Here is a 16,625-nt window from a genome sequence, read left to right as displayed (position 1 = left end):
ACTCTCTCTTCTGTTTCTTTTTCCAGTTTCTTTTTCGCCACCACCACCTACTCAAAGCCTCATGATACTCCAAAAATGATGGATGGATTAAAAGGCAGAAGTCTACGTGACCATCATCATCAAGTCCTTCCGTGAGAACCCTAAATCCAAAGAGGACTGTTTCATTTATGTTAGGTAGAATGCCCAGAAGGGACTGGGCAGTCTAATGGTCTGGAATCCCTACATATTTTATTTTTTTCTCCAGCCGTCTGGAGTTTTTTTTTGTTTTTTCTGTCCACCCTGGCCATCAGACCTTACTCTTATTCTGTTAATTAATGTTGACTTATTTTATTTTCTTACTGTGTCTTTTATTTTTCTATTCTTCATTATGTAAAGCACTTTGAGCTACTTTTTGTATGAAAATGTGCTATAGAAATAAATGTTGTTGTTGTTGTTGATGTAATCACATACAATTAATTATATTGTTACTTCAGTGTTGAACATGTACTGCTATTATTTCACAAGAAAGTAAGGAAATAATATAAATGTATGACACATGATAGAGTGTCTGCCTCATGCTTGTGTCAAGAGAGCAGTTTTCACACTGCAACAGGAAGAAGAAATATGCAAAATGGTGATTTCCATTAATTCTTTTAGAGTTTGGTAGATCCAGTGTGCCATTATAGAAGACTGTGGCATCTTTGGAAGCATCAGTTCAAATACGGATACTCAAATACTTTCTCTCTAAAATACTAGAAAAAGTAGTCGCCAATCAGCTGCAGTCCCATCTTACGCATTACAATTTATTTGAGAAATTCCAGTCTGGTTTCCGCACTGGTCATAGTACAGAAACAGCAATAATGCAGGTTGTAATATCCTGATATCCTCTGATGAAGGAAACTCCACTGTAATTATGCTGTTGGACTTAAGTACAGCATTTGACACCATTGACCATTCTATTTTACTGCACAGACTAGAAAATGATGTTGGGCTTACAGGCCCCATGCTCGCTTGGTTTAGTTCTTATTTATCAAATTGATTCCAATATGTACAGAAATGTGCTGACAGTACTCCATCATTATACACAGACGTTCAATACGGTGTCCCGCAGGGCTCAGTACTGGGACATTTACTGTTTTCACTTTACATGCTTCCACTGGGATCTCTCATTAGGAAACATAATGTTAATTTTCACTCGTGTGTAGATGACACCCAGTTATACTTTTCTTTTAGATCATATGAAGTTTCTCCAATGTTGTCTTTAGTTAGTTGTGTTAGTAAATTAAAGGAGTGGATGAATGAGAACTACTTGTCTTTAAATACAGATAAAACAGAGATGTTAATTGTTGAAGGGAATGACGCTGATCACAACAATATTTTGTCATCATTTAACTCAGTTGAAATCCCCATTCATTTCACTGAATCAGCCCGCAATCTAGGAGTTATCTTTGACTCTAGCATGTCATTTAAAGCGCATATTACAAAGTTGTCCAAATCATGTTTCTTCCATCTTAAAAATGTTAGAAAGTTAAGGCGCTATCTAAATAAACAGGATTCTGAGAAATTAATTCATGCATTTATTTCTAGTAGGATTGACGACTGCAATGCGGTGTTCACTGGCTGTTTAAACTGTTCTTTATACAGCCTCCAGTTAATCCAAAATGCTGCTGCAAGAATTATTACAAGAACAAGAAAATATGAACACATAACTCCAGTTCTTAAATCCTTACACTCGCTCCTGGTTAAGTTTAGGGCAGATTTCAAAATCCTCCTTTTAACATATAAAGCATTAAATGGCTGAGATCCGGCTTACTTGTCTGAACTTATCATGACTTAGAAACCAGAGCGCACATTAAGATCTCAAGATGCCGGTCTGCTTATGATTCCAAGGATTAATAAAATAACAGTGGGAGGTCAAGCTTTTAGTTACAGGGCCCCTAAACTGTGGGGTGGTCTGCCTGCTACTATAAGAGATGCCCCTTCGGTCTCAGCTTTTAAATCCTGGCTGAAGACTCACTACTTCAGTTTAGCACACCCTGACTAGAGCTGCTGATTAACTGTACAGACTGCATCTCTGTTGTTAATCATTAGCACTAAAGCATAAGTAACATGATAGTTATAATTTGTTACTAACCCTCACCTGTTCTGTTTCTGTTCTTGGTACTCAAATGTGGCACTTGGTGCCTCGGCCCACCTGCCAAGTTGTTTTGAGTGTCTAAGGTAAAGTCATCTCTGATGCAGGATCACTGAAATTGTGGGGTAGATGGGTCCTTTCATCAGATTGGCTGGCCCAGCGCTGTTCCAACCGTGAAATGGCCAAATGGGGGAGGCAGCTTGAAGAATGAGTTCTACAGGACTCTAAACAATTCCAAATCATATTATGTGATATCATCTACTGCAGCGTTTCTCAACCTTTAAGTATTTGCGACACAAGTTTTCATAAAAGTTTTAATCGCGCCCCCCTAATGTTTTTTTGAAAGGAGCCCACTAATACCAATTTGTTCTTTTTTAATTAATGATAGATCATAGATGCATATTTTATTATGCCTACTTAACTTTTATCGACATTTATATATTTATTTTTCTAGTATCGTAATTTAGTTTAAGTTAATTTGTTTTGGTTTCAGTAGATGTATTTTCCATATTTTTGATTCTTGTTTTCTTTTTTTCACATCTTCGCGCCCCCCTAGGAGGGCCCTCCCCACAAGTTGAGAACCACTGATCTACTGTTAAATTCTGCTCCGCACTTCTAAAATGTTTATTTTTATACTGTATTGAGGATTTGTTCTGTTCTGTGTATTGTACTGTATTGTATTGACCCCCTTCTTTTTGACACCCACTGCACGCCCAACCTACCTGGAAAGGGGTCTCTCTTTTTGAACTGCCTTTCCCAAGGTTTCTTCCATTTTTTCCCTACACAGTTTTTTTTTGGGGGGGGGGAGTTTTTCCTTGTCTTAGAATGTCAAGTCTGGGGCTGTCAAGAGGCAGGGCCTGTTAAAGCCCATTGTGGCACTTCGTGTGTGATTTTGGGCTATACAAAAATAAATTGTATTGTACAAATAGCACATTTGTCAAAAGGTGTTTCCATTGCTTTATTATAATTGTTTTTTCATATTGAAGTTTATTGGGATCTGATAATGTTAATGGCCAGAATATCCTTGTTTGCGGTTACCACAGGATGTTTTAGTATGGTTCAAATTGTGATATTGTAACATTAATTGGTATAAATGGCCTGAAATAGCTTAAAGGTATTTAATTGATAGAATGTGGTTAATATGATCTTGGTTAAGCAGAGAATAAATAACACCAAAATCTACCACAGCTACAAACCTGATAGGTAGTTTAGGACTGGAGAAACATTAGGATAGCTAAGGTCAATTATTGTCTTGATACTGAGAGTACACCTGATGAGTATGCACTTTAATATACATGGTTTCAGTTCCCTGTTAATATCAAGCTTCAAATATTTAAGTTAATATATCTAAAATAACATCTTGCACTTGTATGACTTCAAAATACAATGTGAAGCCTGAAGGTTCAATATTGGAAATTGTATAGCTCAAATGTACAGGTATTGTTTGTTTTTCTGGTTTTGAGACAGATATGTGTGCATTACATGTTTTAAATGTACTCTACTGTTTTTGGTAAGTTTTGTTTAATAAAGCAGTTAAACTAAACTTAAGTCAACACATTTTCTAAAGCCTGGGTCTGTTCAGCTCAGTCCTTGAGGGGCCACGGTGTTGTTTCTTTCAATGACTCTGCTAATCAGGAGCTGATTTTCGGATATTATCACACTTATTGTTGATTTAGACTTTTTGTTTTTCAGTTTCTGATCAAGTGATTTCACAGTTTATGCTCTGCTTTTTCCAATTTACTTAGTAAACCAGAGTTTTGTTCCCACCTTTCAGTTCACAGATCTGTTTTTCTGTCTCTTTGATGTGCTTATTATAGGTTCTTTGTCTAGTTTGGAAAGTGAAAGCTTTCAGTTCTGAAACACAGTGCAAATGACAAGCGTCACAGAGGAGTTGTTCATTCCTTGTCACTTCAACACCAACCAGTTCAGTGCAAATTGACAGCCATACTAACAAGTTATGTAGAGTGAGTATGCCCTTGTGGGCCAATGTGCCATAGTATGAATGTATAACTTTGCTAAATTTTATACCACCGGTTGATTCAGAATAGAATTCTACAGACATTTTCTCCTGTCTATAACATCCGCCGACTCTCAGTTCAGCTTGGTCCACAGGAACCTGGTTACTATAGTACTGTTGTCTGTACAAGATATTAGGTTTATGGGGTCAAGTAGAATTTGAATGAATCTGATATTAAGTGGACTTAACTATAAAAACTACAAGTACATGTGGAATCTCTCTCTGTGTGTGTATATTGTGGTCCCTGGCCGGGGCTGGAGCCCGGCCGGGACGCCCAGGAGGACGAGAGGAGGGCTTGTGCCTCCTCCAGACCGCGAGGGGGCGTCTGTCCTGGTTATGTTGGGGGCCTCGGGTAAAGGGCTTGGAAGCCCAGCCCTGTAGGGACCCGTGGCCACCGCCAGGCGGCGCCCCAGTGCCTGATTATCCCGGGAGCCCGGCACTTCCGCCACACCAGGAAGTGCCAGGGGGAAGACTTTGGAAGACACCCGGAGAGCTACCGGGAGGACAGCCGTCACTTCCGCCACGCTGGAGCATGGCCAAGGGAAGAATGCCGGGAACACCTGGTGCTCGTCCGGGAATCATATATAAGGGGCCGCCTCCCTTCAGTGAGCAGTGGATGTCGGGTGGAAGTGGACAGAGCTGGAGAGAGGACTGGAGGCGGCCAGGAAAGAAACTGTGAGTCCTGGACTTTGGGGAATCGGTGCAAGAGGCACTGGGGTTTTGGGTTGCACGTAATTTGTAAATTGTACAAATAAATAGTGTGTGGTGGAACTATGTTTTCCATCTGTGTGTGTCCGGGTCAAAGTTCACAATATGTATATATATATATATATATATATATATATATATATATAACATAATTTACTGTCAAATAATGCAAAGCATACGCAACACGTGTTTCTCCTTTATTTGGGCTCATCAGGTGTACACACTCCTCAGCACCCCTTGCGAGGATCGAACCTTGGACGTCAGCGTGTGGTTCATTTATTTGACATATATATATATATATATATATATATATATATATATATATATATATATATATATATATATATATATATATATAGTGAAAATAAAGACAAGCGATCATAAAAGTTTGGGGTTTCCGGCCCCGTATACTGTAGAAAACAGTACACAATTGCACCATAAAGTTGACAGTCAAAATGGCGGAGTGGGGAATATTTATGAAGAGAGACTGGAAGTAGACAGAGAGGTATGCTGGGAAGGAGCCAAGATGGATGTTGGGATAGCTGACATCATCAGGAATTGACAGAGGAAGGGCGGAACTGGCGATGTGTGGTTAGTGAGTCAGGCAGAGTCATAGCGGCGGTGCATCTTTCTTTCTGCAAGAAATAAAGAGAGAAAGGTTAGTACCCCGCCATTCACTTCTGGCATACGACTTTACGATACCGTTTAGGTCCGTATGCGGCCCCCTACTCGCACGTGCATGACAATATATATATATACACAGTCATATGAAAAAGTTTGGGAGCCCCTCTTAATTCTTTGGATTTTTTGTTTATCATTGGCTGAGCTTTCAAAGTAGCAACGTACTTTTAATATCTGACATGCCTTATGGAAACAGTCGTATTTCAGCAGTGACATTAAGTTTATTGGATTAACAGAAAATATGCATCATAACAAAATTAGACAGGTGCATAAATGTGGGCACCCAACAGAGATATGACATCAATACTTAGCTGAGCCTCCTTTTGCTCCTTTGAGCCTCTAGACGCCTCATATAGCCTTTGATGAGTGTCTGGATTCTGGATGGAGGTATTTCTGACCATTCTTCATACAAAATCTCTTCAGTTCAGTTAAATTTGATGGCTGCCAACCATGGAAAGCCTGCTTCAAATCATCCCATAGATGTTCGATGATATTCAAGTCAGGTTATTGTTCCAGAACATTGTACTTCTCCCTCTGCATGAATGCCTTTGTAGATTTCCAACTGTGTTTTGGGTCATTGTCTTGTTGGAATATCCAACTCCTGCATAACTTCAACTTTGTGACGGATGCTTGAACATTATCCTGAAGAATTTGTTGATATTGGGTTGAATTTATCCGACCCTTGACTTTAACAAGGGCCCCAGTCCCCTGAACTAGCCACACAGCCTGCCCTACAGTATAATGGGACCTCCACCAAATTTGACAGTAGGTAGCAGGTGTTCTTCTTCCACCATGCAAGCACTTTTTGTGATGACCAAATAACTCAATTTTTGTCTCATTAGTCCAAAGCACTTTGTTCCAAAATAAATCTGGCTTGTCTAAATGAGCATTTGATACAACAAGCAACTCTGTTTGTGGTGTGAGTGCAGAAAGGACTTCTTTCTCATCACACTGCCATACAGATTTTCTTTGTGCAAATTGCGCTGAATTGTAGAACGATGTACAGATACACCATCTGCAGCGAGATGTTCTTGCAGGCCTTTGAAGGTGATCTGTGGGTTGTCTGTAACCATTCTCACAATCCTGCTCATATGACGCTCCTGTATTTTTCTTGGTCTGCCAGACCTCCTGGGTTTAACAGCAACTGTGCATGTGGCCTTCCATTTCCTGCTTACATTCCTTACAGTTGAAACTGACAGTTTAAACCTCTCAGATAGCTTTTTGTAACCTTCCCCTAAACCATCATACTGAGCAATCTTTGTTTTCAGATCTTTTGAGAGTTGCTTTGAGGATCACATGCTGTCACTCTTAAGAGGAGAGTCAAAGGGAAGGATAACGTGCAATTTGCCACCTTAAATACTTTTTCTCATGATTGGACACACCTGTCTATGAAGTTCAAAGCTTAACGAGCTCATCCAACCAATTTGGTGTCACAAGTAATCAGCATTTAGCAGTGACAGGCATTCAAATTAGCAAAATAACAAGGGGACCCAAATTTTTGCACAGCCAGTTTTTCACATTTGATGATACTAAAAGGAAGTTGCTACTTTGAAAGCTCAGCCTTGTGTGTTGGTTCGTTCCGTGCATTGTTACAATGTTGCTTTTCTTGGTGATTTATTACATTACCGATTTTGCCAATGCTAAATTTTCTCCCAGTGCTTAAAAATTATTAAAAAAAACGGCCTGATTATGCGGCGTGTTGGCTAGTATATATATATATATATATATATATATATATATATATATATATATACAGTGCATCTGGAAAGTATTCACAGCGCATCACTTTTTCCACATTTTGTTATGTTACAGCCTTATTCCAAAATGGATTAAATTCATTTTTTTCCTCAGAATTCTACACACAACACCCCATAATGACAACGTGAAAAAAGTTTACTTAAGATCTTTGCAAATTTATTAAAAATTAAAAAATTGAGAAAGCACATGTACATAAGTATTCACAGCCTTTGACATGAAGCTCCAAATTGAGCTCAGGTGCATCATGTTTCCCCTGATCATTCTTAAGATGTTTCTGCAGCTTAATTGGAGTCCACCTGTGGTAAATTCAGTTGATTGGACATGATTTGGAAAGGCACACACCTGTCTATATAAGTCCCACAGTTGACAATTCATCTCAGAGCCCAAACCAAGCATGAAGTCAAAGGAATTGTCTGTAGACTTCCGAGACAGGATTGTCTCGAGGCACAAATCTGGGGAAGGTTACAGAAAAATTTCTGCTGCTTTGGGAGGTGACCAAGAACCCGATGGTCACTCTGTCAGAGCTCCAGAGGTCCTCTGTGCAGAGAGAAGAACCTTCCAGAAGGACAACCATCTCTGTAGCAATCCACCAATCAGGCCTGTATGGTAGAGTGGCCAGACGGAAGCCACTCCTTAGTAAAAGGCACATGGCAGCCTGCCTGGAGTTTGCCAAAAGGCACCTGAAGGACTCTCCGACCATGAGAAACAAACTTCTCTGGTCTGATGAGACAAATATTGAACTCTTTGGTGTGAATGCCAGGCATCACATTTGGAGGAAACCAGGTACCGCTCATCACCAGGCCAATACCATCCCTACAGTGAAGCATGGTGGTGGCAGCATCATGCTGTGGGGATGTTTTTCAGCGGCAGGAACTGGGAGACTAGTCAGGATAAAGGGAAAGATGATTGCAGCAATGTACAGAGACATCCTGGATGAAAACCTGCTCCAGAGCGCTCTTGACCTCAGACTAGGGCGACGGTTCATCTTTCAGCAGGACAACGACCCTAAGCACACAGCCAAGATATCAAAGGAGTGGCTTCAGGACAACTCTGTGAATGTCCTTGAGTGGCCCAGCCAGAGCCCATGTTCCGATTGAACATCTCTGGAGAGATCTTAAAATGGCTGTGCACTGACGCTTCCCATCCAACCTGATGGAGCTTGAGAGGTGCTGCAAAGAGGAATGGGTGAAACTGGCCAAGGATAGGTGTGCCAAGCTTGTGGCATCATATTCAAAAAGACTTGAGGCTGTAATTGTTGCCAAAGGTGCATCGACAAAGTATTGAGCAAAGGCTGTGAATACTTATGTATGTACATATATATATATATATATTATATATATATATATATATATATATTGTGAACGCTGGCCCGGCACAGACAGGCGGACATCATATTTTCAATCCACACACTGTTTATTATGTACACTATTTACAGTTTTCTCACGTGCACCCCCAGTGCCTTCTCGCACCGATTTCCCCAAAGTCCAGGCCCACAGTCTCTTGTGCCTTCCTGGCCGCCTCCAGTCCTTCCTCTCGCTTAGTCCACTTCCTCCCGACTTCCACCGCTGACTGGAGGGAGGCGGCCCCTTATATAATGCCCCTGGATGAGCCCCAGGTGTTTCCGGCATCTGCTTCTTAGCCACGCCCCAGCGTGGCGGAAGTGTCGGCTGCCTTCCTGGCAGCTCTCCGGGCGCCACATAAAGTCTTCCCCCCGGCAATTCCTGGTGTGGCAGAAGTGCCGGGCTCCCGGGATAATTAGGCACTGGGGCGCCGCCTGGCGGTGGCCACGGGTCCCTACAGGGCTGGGCTTCCATGCCCTGTACCCGAGGCCCCCTGCCTAACCAAGACGGATGCCCCCACTCTGTCTGGAGGAGGCACTCGCCCTCCTCTGGTCCTCCAAGGCGTCCCGACCGGGCTACAGCCCCAGCCGAGGACCGTACGGGATAAACCGGCATCGGGGCGCCGCCTGGCGGTGGCCACGGGCCCCTATAGGGCTTTGGCTTCCATGCCCTTGACCCGTGGCTCCCAACAGAACCAGGACGGACGCCCCCTCGTGGTCTGGAGGAGGCACAAGCCACAATATATATAGTGATAATAGACGCTGACACAGACTCACACTGAGGCATGTGTAAAAACCCAACAAGACTTTATTTTTCTTCAGCTGGAGGGCACGTCTTCCCCGTGAACCCCCCCCAGCCATAACACAGTCCCAAAGCGGATGTTATTATGATGAATTGTTTTCCCCTTTAAAACAGTAGTAGAGTATCTATAAAAAATTCAGAAAAGCAATTCTAAATAAACCCTGTACAGTATCAATAAAATGTTAATTTAGCTTATTTAAAGGAAAATCTCGATTACTGTGCTGACCTGAATGGGAAGGACTCTTTCAAATCCCAGACGGGAGATGAAGGACTCATAGCAAGGGCTTTGAGCATGGTCCCTTTATATATATTATTTTTTGATCCTTAGTAATTTATTCCATTTATTGGTAGAAAGAGATTTCACAATCTTATTGAACTTCTTTCATTGTACAACAAAGAAAAAAATGTGTTTTGTTTCTCTTTTAATCAGCTTAAGGTATGTCTGGATGTATAGCACTTGTAGGAGAATAGAAGCAGGTGTTGGTGTAAAACTTTATGCTGTTAGAGAAGTATGCATTCTTTACTATATATACTGTAAAATGAGGAACAAAAAAAAAAAAGGTTTAATGTCTGGAGGTGAAAATGATGAAAAATATAGTAGATATCCTTCTCAATCTTAAGTCTGGTCCAGATTGATGTTGGACTTCCTGTTAGCACAGTCTTTGTAGTGGAGGAAGCAGAAGAGCTGGGATTGACAAGCTGTTTGAGAAGGTGATGCCAGTAATGTTTTGAAAAGTTCTCCTCTATTCTACAGCAAATTGAAACTCTGTTAGAGATTGTGTCACAACCAGATTCTTTCCTATAAGCATAATTCAGATGGACCCAAAACCATGCAACACTGCTTGATGCTCTTGTGCTTCATGATACCTTGTCACACATGAGTGTCAGAGGAGCACCTTCCAGACCCATCACAGGTATGTCATACCACCCCGTGATGAGAAGGGGCGCTATCGCTAACTTTGTTATCTGCCCCTACCCTGTGAGGGTCACTGACTCTGCCTCGCCTGATCGGAGCGCTATAAAACGCAGGCTTACTAGGGAGAAACATCTATTATCAGACCAAATTGACTGATTGAAGGCCAGAGCACACTCCTGAACGAGACTCCCACCAAAAGACACCCAAATCTCGCCTTCGAAGGCTGTTTTCTTTGTGCTTAATATACACTGTTTTGATTATGCCATCATGCGCTGTTTTTGATTTCATTTTGTTAAAATTAAATGGCTGCTGTCCCAAATTGTTTGCATCTCTGGGCTGTGTCATTTCCCGACTCAACAACAACATATACATTTTTATAGCCCGTAGCTTACATGATAGACCCCCAAACTCCACTTCACCTATGCCAGTACCAGGTTCAAATAAACATTTTTATTAGACCAAATACCTTTCACTGGTTTCTTTTTCCACAATAGAGTACAATTCTTTGTTTCAGGTAAAATTGTCATGTGTCCGGTCACCCTTTAACAACCCCTAAGGACCCCACCAGAGAAAAACTACTTCCCATGCAGCCCTGCATGTGTCCAAACAGGAGCTATACCAGAGAGATGCTGATACTTAGTGGGCTTTGGGAACAAAGAGCCCTGGGAGGCAGCCACACCCTGTCCTTTCATTACTGTATGTCTTCCCAGCTCAGAAAGGGATTTGAACCACCCTGGCCAGGAAAGACGTTCATCCAGCATTTTTCTCCATCCATTATGAAGGCCTCCTAGCTAGGTAGCCACTCATCTAGCCCATCCTTGCCTTCCAACACAATATACATATAAAATATCAGTACTTTCAGTACATAGTGTTTTTTTCTGTTTTTTTCCGAATTTTGATTGATTTAAGTAAATCTCACATGGCTTCCCTAAAATGATGAAGTGAACCAAAATATAATTATTTTAGTAAGCATACTGTAGCTGCAATAGACTAGTTGTCATCTGATACCAGGTTTCTCTTTATGACTGGATATTTCAAGCTGCCAGATTGAAACAGAAATGGTCAAACTTCTTTTTATCACTCGGGACAATTATTGTAATATTTAGGGTAAGTATTGTAAGTCACATAGTGCATGCACAATTATGAAGAAATCAAGTCTGAATTTAAAGAATTTAAAGCATTCTAATTATAGGAAGAGTTCGGCAACCATCAGCTTTAAGATCTTGCATTAGATCAAGCAACGGACCTTAGATATTCTACAGTCCTCCAGGACTAGAGGTGAGAGGTCTACCCTGCTTTTAGTGGAACATACAAGTAAGAGTTTCACTGCACTCCATACACGTGACAGAGCTACCTACACTACTGCTACTGCTGCTTACTGCTTACCAAAAAGGAATGCTGCTTTTCTTGTCTTCTGTTTATTCACTTTCTAGCAGACAAAAGTCTTAATTAATATTACAATTACTATGTGTTTTATTTCGTTTTTTTGGGTGTCTTATGCTTATTTGGAAATAATGTGTTAGCAAGGAGTCAAGACATGAACCAACAGATCCTGGCTCCTTTCTTCAATACAAAAAGGTATGTGTCCGGAATGTGTCATTAATTAATATTTTTGTTGTTTGCTTGTTTGTTTTGATGTATTTGTCATTTTTATGCTGTTTATTTTTTTTTAACCATTTTACCATTAAGGTCACTGCATCACCATTTTATGTCTATGTAATTGTAAAAACTGCCCCATTTTTTGTGGTTGTGTGATAAGCCGACTCTGCAGACACTTCAAAACAAACGGTTATTATAGTTTTCACGGTTCTAACACTCCAGCAAGTGAGAACACGGTGATGGGGCAAACCTGCACAGGTGCTTAGTGACCCCACCACTCAAAGCTCTGTGAGTCAGAGGGCATCTCAAGGCTTCTCCGGATTTGAACCAGCAGTACATGGAAGCGGGTGTCCAAAGCCACTATTTTTTCTCTAGACGCACGTTTAAATGGAGCGGCACAACAGCAAAGCACATGTCTGATGCCACTGAGGGAAGGAAAGAGCAGAGCGCTGTGATTAACACTAGAATTACCAGAGCCTATGTGAAAATTTGTAAATCCGGCCCACCTTAAATCCGTTCGCACCTCTCCGTCAGCGCCTTTTGTCCTGTAAATGTGCCGATTAAGACAAGCAGCAAGCAGCCTGCTATTCCATCCCCCCACCGTCGCAGAACGTTCACTCAAGTTCTCCCAGCTCATGCCTTGTTTGATTATCTGGGAGTGAACTGCTGGAGTTTTAGAGTGGAAATAATAGATCGTTATTTGGAACGTTCAGTTTCTACAGCAATCTGTGTAAACACATTGTTAAAACAGAAACTTTTTCATATTTTAGTAATAAATGTTACAAAATGTAGTCATAAACTATCCTGTAGAATGTGTGAAGCCTGAAGTCCAAAGATCAAATAAACACTTTCACAAAAGGTTCAAGGACAATACAACAGCTTCTGTGGCATAGCTATAAGATTTGCTGACTTATAATCAAGAGTCCCTAGTTTGATCCCGAGTGTCTGCTATATTTGCCGTTTTTTTATTGTTAATATTATACAGTACACACATACATTTGGTTTGTGTCTGTAACAGACCGTGTACATTTATAGTACTGTACTTGTAAAAGTCAACCTTTCCTTTTTCACTTTTATTCTCTCAGTCACGATCACAATTCATACTACCACCCTAGGGATCTGACGCTGTTAGTTTTTATTTGAAACTGGGAATAACTGTAGATGCGAGTAATGTTTTGAGGCAATGGAACTGGACATTCTGTGATCTGGAGGGATAAAAGCTGACACACAAACGCTGGTGAATGTGCCTTCTTTGTATCTCACCGTCACTTTATTTTTTTTTTATTCAGTTTTATTGAGTGTTCCTGCTCACGCAGAATTAGTATGCACCTTATGGTTTATGATGTCAAAAAAAAAAAAAACAGAGACGTAGGTATATATGATATTTGAAATTATTCATTTTATAATCTTTTATGAGGTCAGTTCAGCACTATATGCAATCATCAAATTCAAATGTTAATAATTCACACACACTCAAGGACAGTCTTTCCGACATTTACGACATTTGTAACTGTTGCAATGCGCACACTTCTGTCTATGCTGTGGTTTCTATTACACACCTGAATCAAAGAGACAATATATGTGACATTTTGAAGAAATCATTTTATGACCTGAATAGTACCAATCGGAAAACATCATCGCACTAATGCAATATTATTTGAAAATGAACAGCGTCAGATCGGGTGTGAATTTATTCTGGTGCTCTTACTTAGAGTCAGATCAGGATTATTAGAGCGTGATAGAGAGAATAAAACTGAAAAAAGCTAACTTTTACAATTACAATAAAGAGGCTGTCGGCAGAGAGAGAACACCTGCTGAGAAGGAGAGTGGGGGAAAGTTCACTTACCTGAAGAGGTGTAGTTATAAACATATACAGTGGTGTGAAAAACTATTTGCCCCCTTCCTGATTTCTTATTCTTTTGCATGTTTGTCACACAAAATGTTTCTGATCATCAAACACATTTAACCATTAGTCAAATATAACACAAGTAAACACAAAATGCAATTTTAAATGATGGTTTTTATTATTCAGGGAGAAAAAAATCCAAACCTACATGGCCCTGTGTGAAAAAGTAATTGCCCCCTGAACCTAATTACTGGTTGGGCCATCCTTAGCAGCAATAACTGCAATCAAGCGTTTGCGATAACTTGCAATGAGTCTTTTACAGCGCTCTGGAGGAATTTTGGCCCACTCATCTTTGCAGAATTGTTGTAATTCAGCTTTATTTGAGGGTTTTCTAGCATGAACCGCCTTTTTAAGGTCATGCCATAGCATCTCAATTGGATTCAGGTCAGGACTTTGACTAGGCCACTCCAAAGTCTTCATTTTGTTTTTCTTCAGCCATTCAGAGGTGGATTTGCTGGTGTGTTTTGGGTCATTGTCCTGTTGCAGCACCCAAGATCGCTTCAGCTTGAGTTGACGAACAGATGGCCGGACATTCTCCTTCAGGATTTTTTGGTAGACAGTAGAATTCATGGTTCCATCTATCACAGCAAGCCTTCCAGGTCCTGAAGCAGCAAAACAACCCCAGACCATCACACTACCACCACCATATTTTACTGTTGGTATGATGTTCTTTTCTGAAATGCTGTGTTCCTTTTATGCCAGATGTAACGGGACATTTGCCTTCCAAAAAGTTCAACTTTTGTCTCATCAGTCCACAAGGTATTTTCCCAAAAGTCTTGGCAATCATTGAGATGTTTCTTAGCAAAATTGAGATGAGCCCTAATGTTCTTTTGCTTAACAGTGGTTTGCGTCTTGGAAATCTGCCATGCAGGCCGTTTTTGCCCAGTCTCTTTCTTATGGTGGAGTCGTGAACACTGACCTTAATTGAGGCAAGTGAGGCCTGCAGTTCTTTAGACGTTGTCCTGGGGTCTTTGTGACCTCTCGGATGAGTCATCTCTGTGCTCTTGGGGTAATTTTGGTCGGCCGGCCACTCCTGGGAAGGTTCACCACTGTTCCATGTTTTTGCCATTTGTGGATAATGGCTGTCACTGTGGTTCGCTGGAGTCCCAAAGCTTTAGAAATGGCTTTATAACCTTTACCAGACTGATAGATCTCAATTACTTCTGTTCTCATTTGTTCCTGAATTTCTTTGGATCTTGGCATGATGTCTAGCTTTTGAGGTGCTTTTGGTCTACTTCTCTGTGTCAGGCAGCTCCTATTGAAGTGATTTCTTGATTGAAACAGGTGTGGCAGTAATCAGGCCTGGGGGTGGCTACGGAAATTGAACTCAGGTGTGATACACCACAGTTAGGTTATTTTTTAACAAGGGGGCAATTACTTTTTCACACAGGGCCATGTAGGTTTGGATTTTTTTTCTCCCTAAATAATAAAAACCATCTAACTAATGGTTAAATGTGTTTGATGATCAGAAACATTTTGTGTGACAAACATGCAAAAGAATAAGAAATCAGGAAGGGGGCAAATAGTTTTTCACACCACTGTATGTGCATGCGAGGAAAGGAAGGTTTAAATTAGTGACACCACACCTAATCAAAGGAGGATGTGGAGTACATGACTCAACATCGTTTGCTATTGGGGTCCCCCCGGAAGACGTAAATAATGATTGGATAGGTAAACACACTAGTGATATGAAACTGAGCTCCAGACTGCCAGGGGTCATGTTTTTGATCGATCTTTGGCCTTGCAAACACGTCTGTGCTGCTGAGCAGGAAGATCGGAGAAAAAAGCATTTCATCTTGTATATAATAGTGACGATGGTCTGCTTCCGATTTGTATATATTTTTGGGTGGAAGTAATCTGTGTTTGTGAGTACTCATTTTATTCATCGTTGTGTTTGTGCATAATTTTTTTAACTTTTTGTTTTTGATTAATTTTCTGTCCATCCTTTGTGACCTGTCTGAAAAAGAAGAAGAGTGAAGAAAAGGCATTTTGTTTATCATTTTATTGGATTTTTCCTTAATCACTTTTTTTGGAACCACTGTAATTATTGTATATAGCACCTGCACTTATTTTTCTTGTTTTTGTTAATGTCTTTGCATTAAACTGAATCAATTTGCAAGAGACAGAGAGGTTGGGAATCATGCACTGATCCAGCGTGTTGCCGCACACAACGAACCACTTTAGGATCCCAGATTAGGACCTGAGTGGAGCCCTGCAATGGGTGACATCTCAGCACCACCCTAATTCAAATTTGCAAGACATTACCGTAAATAGTTATTGGTTCATCTGGGATAAACCAGAATCCTGTTAATTGGAGTAGTCATTATTGTCTCATCTCCCATCCTCTTTTCATTTGGTTACGGGTCCAGGAGTCTGAAACGGTGCAGCAGTGCCATTGCATAGGGCACCACAATTTGTTTTAATAGGTGCCAGCATTTTGGAACTACAGATGCACTTTGTTTACCCATTGATTTTTTTTTTCAATAAGAGACAATGTTATCATGTATACCAGAAACATGTAAATACTAAAACGTCAACATAATACAGTAGTAAAGGCATGTCTAGTGTCCACTGCTGTACTGATGCAGACACGCACTTGGTGTTATTTGTCTTGAAAACACATAGCCCAATGTTGCAATCAGGACAGTAGAAGTGTGATTCTTTGTGATCTGCACAATCAAAATACCCCTTGTGTTTTTGTAGGCTACTGTGATAGTTCTGGTTGTCTCCACAGCCCTTGGCACCACTTGAACCTGCAACCGTCAATAACGCAACTGGCATGAGCC

At 40.8% G+C, this 16,625-nt stretch overlaps 1 long non-coding RNA gene across 1 annotated transcript in view; it reads right to left on the bottom strand.

Moving 5' to 3' along the window:
- Positions 1-5,291: 5,291 nt before the first annotated feature.
- Positions 5,292-16,625, bottom strand: part of LOC120519035 — a 198,734-nt gene continuing 187,400 nt past the window's right edge. Inside the window, exon 3 of the long non-coding RNA XR_005631368.1 lies at positions 5,292-5,473. This is a non-coding gene — a long non-coding RNA (uncharacterized LOC120519035). The remainder of the gene's footprint in view (positions 5,474-16,625) is intronic.

This window comes from Polypterus senegalus, chromosome 18, assembly GCF_016835505.1.
Source record: "Polypterus senegalus isolate Bchr_013 chromosome 18, ASM1683550v1, whole genome shotgun sequence".
In the NCBI taxonomy this organism is placed as follows: Eukaryota; Metazoa; Chordata; class Cladistia; order Polypteriformes; family Polypteridae; genus Polypterus; species Polypterus senegalus.
This window is presented reverse-complemented; position numbering and strand designations above follow the sequence as displayed.